The sequence below is a fragment of the Athene cunicularia genome (genome assembly GCF_003259725.1).
Source record: "Athene cunicularia isolate RWA chromosome 5 unlocalized genomic scaffold, athCun1 chr5_part2, whole genome shotgun sequence".
NCBI classification, from domain to species: domain Eukaryota; kingdom Metazoa; phylum Chordata; class Aves; order Strigiformes; family Strigidae; genus Athene; species Athene cunicularia.
Window position 1 is genome coordinate 10,590,125 of NW_020799102.1, and position 9,970 is coordinate 10,600,094.

Consider the following 9,970-nt stretch of genomic DNA (forward strand, 5'->3'; position numbering starts at 1 on the left):
CCCCCCCCCCCCCCCCCCCCCCCGACTATTTAGAGAGACAAGTTATGTACAGAATTATTTTTGAGTCAATTCACAAATTAATTGGTTGTGCCTACGGAAGTTTATCAGATGTTATAATACCTTGTATTTCCCTGTCGACAAGCAGAGAAGAGCTTTTTCAGGCAGATAGGAGTCCTTCCACTGTCCATTCCTGTTTTGAACCTAATCTAGCTATCATAATCTTCAGAGCAGGTGATGTCTTACCCAAGCTCCTAACACAGGCTAATGATTCAGAGTGACTCCCAGCCTGGAGCAGAAGAGACATTTTGGAATGTTCTAAATTATCCTAAGCAATGCTCCAAGGCACCTTCAGGGCTGCTTTTCTTATATATTTGTATGTTACCTGGTTTCAACCACTCTGACAGCTGCCAAGGAAAGCCACAAACAGAGGGTCTAGGCCCTCTTATTGAAATGGTTAATACTAATAAAGGAGAAGAAATCTGATTATTAACTCATTTTCACAAGTTTATTGTTAATAACTCCATTCCAATGCATTTAGCCACAATGCAGCTAGTTTCATTGACTGACAATCAAAGGAAAAGGTTTCAGTTTTACCACAACAGAACTACCAATGTGTTAATACTTTTGTTTTCAAACAAGACAGCTTTTCCCTACTGAGTGTTGACATAATGACTGTGTTAATCATTAGTCTGTGACACCCTTAGCTGTATTAGGAGGGAAGAACATTGCTTATTAAAGTCAATACTCACTGTTCACTTTGAGATTAGCAATTGCACTTTTACCGGTATCACTGATGCTGCTACACACTTATGAAACTAAATTGACCTATCAGGAGTGTCTTAAATATTATTCACATTGGCTTAAATATTATGTGATATCTAGCCAAGAGACAGAGGTATTTGGGCCAAAGACTACTCTTCAGAAATTGCAGGAAGACATCTTTATTTTGGAAGATAGCCCCTATTGTGCAAGGTAGAAAAGATGAAAGAAAGACAAAAGATAGTAGTATTTTTCATCTGTACTTGAACATCTTTCTTTATATAGCATCATATCTATTTTACTGATTATCAAGCAATGCCTGGATTTTTTTTAAGCCATGAAGCGTATATATATATATATATATATGTATATATATATATATATATGGCACAAGCCATAAAGTATATATGTAGACATATATATAAAATTATCTCTGTCCATGTAATTGACAAGCAAACTCTGAAGGAAATAATACTTCAAAACTAATATTCCGTACACATTTAAGAAAGGGAATTTTACTTCTTGGACCTCCTTTTAAAGCATGTGGTCATACTTTACATGTGTGCCCATGCACATGTACATCTCCGTACGTGCTGAGATGGACCAGTAAGGGCTATTTCAACCACATTTGTTAAAGCCTTTCAGATTCAGGCTACAGGATGACCAGAGAGATGCAGGCTCTGAGTTCGCCTGCTGAGACTTCCACATTCCAGCTCTAATGAATGTGTGTCAGTGTATCTGTGTATAATAGGTACAACACTGGGGGAGGCCCAAGAGAAACCTGCCCTCATTACATTTGCAGAAAGTAATTGCAACACTGCATCTGTTGCTCAAACACAAGTCATGAAGCAGTTGAAATGATAGCTAGGAGCAAATGCTGTTGGCTAAGGGAGAAACCCTGCAGAATCTCTGAAGCAGTCTTTGTGTGAGAAGGCATCTTTCCCTTATACATATCTCATCACAGTATTCAGGGGGGATGTGGTGATGGAAAGTGTTGTCCTATGTGAGAATAATGTGTCTAGTGCTCTTGGAGAGGTTTTAAACATTTATTTTTGTTGAAAAATAAAATTACAATCAACTAACCAAGCAAAACCTGTAACTGTTGCGCTTACTAAGTTTGCTGATAAATCTATGAGTCCAGAAAGGGATATTCTAGAAATCATATGGTATTAGGACTGATTTAGGCATAGGCTACACCATAATCTTCTTTGCACTTTTCTAAACCTCAGTCCTAATTTTTAAGCTGTTTCATGTGGTGATTCTCTGCTTGTGGATGTGCAGTATATCCAACCCAGTAGTGTGTGTATATACCATTTCTATCAAAGTAACTAGTCATGGATGGTAATTACCAATTTTCTTTTAATTTCAGAATTGACTAGACAGGCATCAATGCCACAGGAAATGCTGTCTTAAAAAAAAAATATAGTATCAAAAAACCCCAAACACACCTGCCCCCAAAACAACTGAATAGCCATGTTAGTACTAAGATAACAGTTTGCCCAACTAGCGACAGAAAGCAAGACAGATTAGGACAGGAAAACAGTAACTCTGTAAAGAACCCAGTGGCAAAAGAACTCTGGATTCCTGAACACCTAAAGACTGGGAGTGGGTGTTGTTTAGGGTTTCTTCCAGTTTTCAGATTAATTAAACACAGAAAATTTTATCTTTGCTGTGTTAACTTTTTAGTTAATTTTTTGCCGTACCAACCCCAAGTTCTAATTACAAACTCTAGGATATGTTCTTTTGACTCTGGAAGTTTTAGGGGTTTCTTCTGAAATGCCATTTTATGTGGCTTGTTATTATTCTTGTGGGTATTTAGAATGCTTGACTGGCGTTTCATATGTGAACAGCAGACTAAACAATTATAGATTGCTCTTTTTTTTTTTCTTAAGGTATGCAACTGCTTTGGTAAGTTTTCTGGAGTAGGTACCCATATCACCAATAGTAGAAAAAGTAAAGATGCCCTTTTTCTAGGCTTTCAACCAGGTGAGAACAATATCAAATTTTATTTTACTCTTTTTTTTTTTTTTTCATTGAAAGTTAGTTTCAATGTACTGAAAGCATCAGTGGTATAGTTTACCAAAAACATTTATAAATATGCTGGTTTTCACAAAGCTGTGGATGCATATCTACAGTTTAAAATGTTTTCATTAGAATTGCTATGAACATTTCAAATATGTTCATTTGCAGAGTTTTGATTTAGATGTAGATTTATATAAATACTAAAATGTATGCATAAAGATTATTTTAGTACTGACCACCACTTTTCAAAACAAGAGGTTGTTTATGTGTCAGTTGTTTAAATCATTTGAAGAATTCCTTATCTGGCAATGTTTAATCAGAAACAGTTTTTTCAGCAGTCACAAAAAGCCTTAGCTCACCTCACTGTGAATTGCTAAGGACTTATGTTGTCTCTGAAATCCTTATACAAAAAGACCTTTTTAAGGATCCTGTAAATCTGAATAGAATAGCTTTTTAAGTGTTTTTAATTACAATGAAAGCATATTTGGACTTGAAAGGAAAATTCAACTTATTAAAAGTCTGTGAGGACTAAACTTTATCAGAAAGAGTTAAAATTTTTAAGAGTTTCTGACTCTCTTTTCCTTAGCAACTGTTTTCTTATTTATATGTAAATACAATCCAGAGTTCTGAAAGGAAGATACTGCCGGAACTGTCCACAGAGGTGCTGAGAGACTGAAATGATTAGGATAGCAGCTCAAACTACATCTTAAAAAGCTGCCTTCAGCTTCCAGTGATACTGTGAATCAGATATCAGTGAGGAAGCATGTGTCCTTTGTGTTCATGTGTCTCAGGTCTCTTGGCACTCAGTCTCATCTCTTTGAATCAATCCAATTGTGAGAAAACAATTGACTGTAGAGCAGAAAGCGGAATCATCTTTCAATCATTTATCATCAATCTTGACTAACCAGTAAGGTCCCAGTTGGCTGGATGTTAGCTAGCGTGATGCCCATCTACAAGAAGGGCCGGAAGGAGGATCCAGGGAACCACAGACCTATCAGTCTGGCCTCAGTGCCAGGGAAGGTTGTGGAGCAGATAATCTTGAGCGGACTCATGTGGCATGTACAGGACAACCAGGTGATCAGGCCTAGTCAACATGGGTTTATGAAAGGCAGTTCCTGCCTGACAGACCTGATCTCCTTCTATGACAGGGTGACCCGCTTACCGGATGAGAGAAAGGCTGTGGATGTTTATGGGCTTTTGTAAACCCTCTGACACCGCTTCCCACATCATTCTCCTGGAGAAACTGGCTGCTCATGTCTTGGACAGGTGTATCTTTGCTGGGCAAAAGCTGGCTGGCTGGCCGGGCCCAAAGAGTTGTGGTGAAGGGAGTTAAATCCATTTGGCAGCCGGTCACGAGTGGTGTCCCCCAGGGCTGGGTGCTGAGGCCACTCCTGTTTAACATCTTTATTGATCTAGACAAGGGGATTGAGTGCACTCTCAGTCAGTTTGCAGATGACACCCAGTTGGGTGGGAGTGTTGATCTGCTCAAGGGTAGGGAGGCTCTGCAGAGAGACCTGGACAGGCTGGAGCCATGGGCTGAGGCCAGTTGTGTGAGGTCCAACAAGGCTCAGTGCTGGGTGCTGCACTTGGGTCACAACAACCCCACACAACACTACAGGCTTGTGGCAGAGCAGCTTGAAAGACGCCTGGCAGAAAAGGACCTGGGGGGGTGATTGACAGCTGACTGAACAGGAGCCAGCAGTGTGCCCAGGTGGCCAAGAAGGCCAATGGCATCCTGGCTTGGTCAGAAATGGTGTGTCCAGCAGGACTATGGAAGAGATTGTCCCCCTATACTTGGCACTGGTGAGGCCGCACCTTGAGTACTGTGTTCAGTTTTGGGCCCCTCACCCCAAAAGGCCATTGAATGACTCGAGTGTGTCCAGAGAAGGGCAATGGAGCTGGTGCAGGGTCTGGAGCACAGGTCTGATGGGGAGTGGCTGAGGGAACTGGGGGGGGGGGGGTTTAGTCTGGAGAAGAGGAGGCTGAGGGGAGACCTCATGGCCCTCTACAACTACATGAAAGGAGGCTGTAGCAAGGTGGTTGTTGGTCTCTTCTCTCAAATAACAAGTGACAGGACAAGAGGAAATGACCTGAGGTTGCACAAGGGATGGTTTAGACTGGATATTATGAAAAATTTCTTCATGAAAAGGTTGCCAAACATTGGAACAGGCTGCTTAGGGAAGAGGTTGAGTCACCATCCCTGGGGGTATTTAAAAGACATGTAGATGAAGTACATGGTTTAGTGGTGGAGTTGGCAGTGCTAGGTTTACGGTTGGAATTGATATTCTTACAGATCTTTTCCAACCTAAATTGCTCTATGATTCTATGATCTAGGTTAGCTATTTGGAGACATTATAAAGATTCCATAGATTAAAGGTGAGAGAAATTTTACCAGATAATTAGATTTACATTTTCCTTGTGATGATTTCAAAAGTGTCGCTGTACATTTAAGATAAGTGTTTCTCCACCACCATAAATGTGAAGACTGGGTATTCATGGTGTGGAGCTTGTTCTGACAGTGGTAGATATGTTCTGGAGGCACTTTGCTCCTGTTTTTTAGAAGTAAGTCTCAAAATCTCAGCCAGTTTGTGAATCATGTGCTTAAGGCAAAAAAAACGCAGCCCTGCTGCCTCCCTCCTCTTCTGTAAGATTGGTTTGTCATCCTTTCTCAGTTGTTAGCTCATCTTCCCACTGGCTTTGAATCTATTGCTTCTTCTTGAAGCTGTCTTCTATGCTTACCAGCCCCATGTCAGGAACTGGTTGATATTTATCTTCACAAATGCTGCAAAAGGAGAAAATCAGAGGCTTTAAGTAATAAATTGTGACTATTATACATATATGTATGTGAATGTTTTATTCATTTGCCTATCCAGAAAATTCTTTGAATTGTTTCTTTTCAGCTAACTATTCAAAGCCTTCGAAGCAAGAGGAAGTATTTAATTAAGATTACTTTTATTTCCTCTTTTGTAAACTGTTCACTTCCCACTGTAATCCAGCAGGGTTTGCCACCCCTTCAAAAGGATTCCTTTGTCCATCTGTAAAGTGTTTTAATTCTTCAAGATTCACTAAAGCAGGACTCATTAGTGTAAACACATACTGCTTTATACAGAGCAAGGTACCTGTAATTGTTGCCAAATCACTTTCATAGAAGCTGTTTACTGAGAGATATATGTTAAAATATACTGAGATATATGATAATGTTGAAGCTAGCATGGTTTATAATTTGCTTTTACTGTTTCATTTTTTTAACAGCTCAAGTTGCATGTTAGGACTATGGTGGCTCTTTACCTTTGATTTGAAAAAAAAAAAAAAAAAAAAAGAAAAAGAAAAAGCTAAAACAATAGCAGACAATAGCTGCTCTTCAGGATTTGGCAGCTAGAGACCAGGTGGGATATCCAAAGGTGTCTAAAATAACACTGAGACTTGTATGTAAACAACGAACTCTCACCACTGAGTTACATCACTGAGTAAGCATGGAGAGAAACCACTGTTAGGTTTTGACTTGCTGTTTCTTGTTTCACTGGAGAATGAACTTGAATGATTTTTTTTTTTTTAATTGAACAGGACCTTTTTATTGTTTTTTTGGTTTTTTTTCACAGGACCTTTTGTACTTTCATTGCAATGTATGATATAAAAAGAATCAATTTTTCCTTGGACTTGGAGACATGTTTCTAACCATATCAGTAGCTGTGTATGTCCTGAAGGTAAAAGATACTCATGCTACATACAGCTTCTGCATTCCTGACAGAGAGCTGCCTCATTCATGGGTAAGAAATTGGCATGTAATCTACACTCAAAATGAGAAACAGTGGACTTGATGAAGAATAGCTTGACTTGATTATCTTTCTGATAGATTTCTGAAGTTCAATGAAATATAAACAGCAGGAAAGAAACACTTCACTTTTGATTAAATCAAAATTCAGCATCAACTACCTTCATCTATAATTTGGTGATTTGAATTATGAATCAGAGGAGGAAAGTTCTGTCTAGTAACTCCTGGCACAAAGCTAAATATTTTCAGATAACAGTTGAGTTTTAAGTGTAGGTGCCCAGGAAAGTCCAAATTGCAAACACAAGATTTACAAGGACTGCCTGCTTATCAGGTGCTAACCAAGATACTTACTGAGGCATATGAAACAAAGTACAGAAACTTTTTAAAATCAGGAACTGAAAAATATATAACTGCTACTAAAACTGGGTAAGAAGGATGTGTGCAAACAATGAATTAGAAGCGTGCTCTGTATTCATATCCAGCCAAGAAGACAAATGGACTCCTTTATTGAGTAGTTAGAGTGGAAATAAAAATTAAATAGTTCTCCTCAGGATAACTGCATTACATAGTAAATTAATATGGAATATATTTACTTCCTCTGTATGCATTCTTTGATTTTTTTGAAATGAAAAAGCCCTCAACCTAGACATAAACAAAGAAGAAAATCCCACTATAAAGATACGGGCTTTTCCCAACATACATGACTTTCCAAAATCCCTAATTAGGTAGGCATCTTCTAAATACTTTGCACATATGCAATAGACCGTTTCTTTAGTGAATAGTAGGCTGACACTACAGGAAGAAAGCAGTACGGAAAAAAGCAAGAGGTGCCAGTACATGCTGATGCTGATGACAACACACTAGGTTTGTTGTCTTAAATAAAGAGAATGACATCATCAAACTAATGCCTTTGATCTCAGACACCAAGGCAAATGAATTGCTATAAAAGGCCATGCACTGGACTTTTCCCAGTACTGTTCAAACTGATTATTTGGAATAAGAATTAACAATTAATTACCATGATTGTAATTCATGCAGCCATGTAATTAAGCCCATAATTAAGGCCTGCAATTCCTATTATGTTCCAAGGATGATAATTGTCTGGAGGGAGACTGTATACCAGCAGGTGAGATAGCAGGTTACAGACTGAAACCATGCTGAAGAGGGTTCTGGAGTTTCCAAGCAGAGGAACATATGCCAGAGACTAGAGGTGGGTATTGAAAATGGAGATGCAGGTCAACTGGCTGGCACTGTAGAAAGTAGAGCAAGTCTGGTGAATGGAGGAAAAAGTGAGTTGTCCAGTGACTCAGCCAACCTTTTCTCTCCATTCCAGGAACTGTACAACAAGCTCCAGAACAGAGCACTTGCCTTCTATGCCTCTTCTGCATTATGGGTTTTTATCCACAGCAGAAGTTAACATTTGTACAGCTGCCTTCAGCCATTTTAAGTATATAATGCAACAAGTCTTTGAGATTTCTTATGTGGACTTTATTGAGTGTATATGTGATCAGCAGGATAGAGATGTATTTATTCAGTGGCTTTTCTGGCCTATTTCAAGTATCCAGCAAGGACAATTCATGCCTGGGATGCCAGCCAGGCACTTTTTCAGTTCGTGTTGATGGAAAACAATACTTCCTTGACTACAGAGTACTTAATAAAAATAAAACCATTTAAGTTCTGAATAAAATAGCTCTGATTCTGCACCTCTTTTCTGCTTCTTGAAGTGGTGTCATTGTGTGAGTGTTATAGCCCTCTGTTGTCACACTGTACAGCTTCATGAGAAGTTACTTTGACGTGGCTCAGAGGAAAATGGCAGGTTATCAAGCACAGATACCCAGACTTGTCTGAATGGTTTGTAATTGTGCAGTTTTTCTTTTTTGGCTGCTGATATGCTTCAGCTCTTTTGGTTCCTTGTGTGTAATGCATTAGGCATAAGTATTGTGTTGGGTAAAAGGTAACTTCCTCCAGGAATCAGTGGAGAACTTCCTGACATGCTTTGTCCTCTGAACTTGTCATGAACATATGGTATTCATTTGAGATGTTATGGGCCTGTTTATGCGGGGAAATGAACAGCAAAATATTTCCAAAGCTTTTTATTTAAAATCCCAGAAGAATCAGGCCACATCTTTATGCCTCGGTCATATTAAAGAGATACAAGACCTTTTCTTTGCATATCATTTGGATTAAATGTTTTGGAAAGATATGAGCAATAAGGGTCTATTAAGCTTTTGTACAAGTGTGATGCAGTGAGCAAGGATACAAGAAGCTTCCTCAGTTTTTCTTGGTCTAAAGGAGCATAGTTTGTGCCTTCCATGAGATGTCTGCAGTACTGAACATCACCCCACCACATGTGGAGGGGCAAAGGCAGATATTCTGCTTTCTCTGATACACAGCTGTGCATGGTTTAAGAAGCAAAGATTTTCCCAAGTAAACAATCCTTGCAATCCTTTTTAACAAGCTACAGACAACAAAACCATGGTTTATGGTCATCGTTCCCTTTCTATTTTTAACAGCTACTGAACTTCAATGAGTTTCTGCTCACAGTATCATGTGTTGATGTCACTGCTAAATTCTAGCAACCCATCTAACCTGACATTCCTTTAACAGGAAAGATACATACTGCAGAGGTCTTGACCAAAAGTTGTTTGCTATAATGTAGTTTGCCATGCACTTGTGTATTCACCATGAGAACACTCTACTTCAATGATTCTCTGCCTTTACCTTCTCTAGTGATTTTATTCAATTTTGACATTTCAGAGAGTCAGATCTGTTATTCAGACATCAGTCCCCTGTATGGCATATTCTTTTATAAAACTGCCATTGCTCTTTAGCTTGAGGGAAAAAAAAACATCTGCACAAAAGACGATCTTTTCAGGATTATTAGCAGTAGGGTGAGTACTTGAGAAGGAAAGATTTTTCTCTGTAATAACTAAATACATGTTATTGTACGTCATCCCCAAGGTAGCATGATTAAACTCCAGTGGGATATCAGTCATTCTTTTTGGAGCTTTGGAAGCAGTTGTAACTTTCCAGGCTTCATTTTCACAGTGTATTGTTTATCATGAACATGCCAGAATTTTAAGCAGGTCTACCCTCTCATTCTGATGTTAAAATATTCTATAGCGCCTACATCACCAAGTGAGTTCAGTTCAATTTATTGTAAAGTAAGCTCTATTTTCTAGAATGCATCAAAGGGTGTGGAACAGTCTAAATTGCCTGCACTAGGGACAGAGGGGAGAATGACACAGGAGGAAGAGAATTGATGATACGAAAGGCTGATTAAAAAAATCCACATATTAACTTCATGTGTTACCTTATAACAGCTGGAGTGATGCAGAAAGAGATGGTTAGAAAATGAAAACCATCTTCAACAAAGTATGGGCATCGGTTGACATATCACTCACAAGTTTCCCAGTT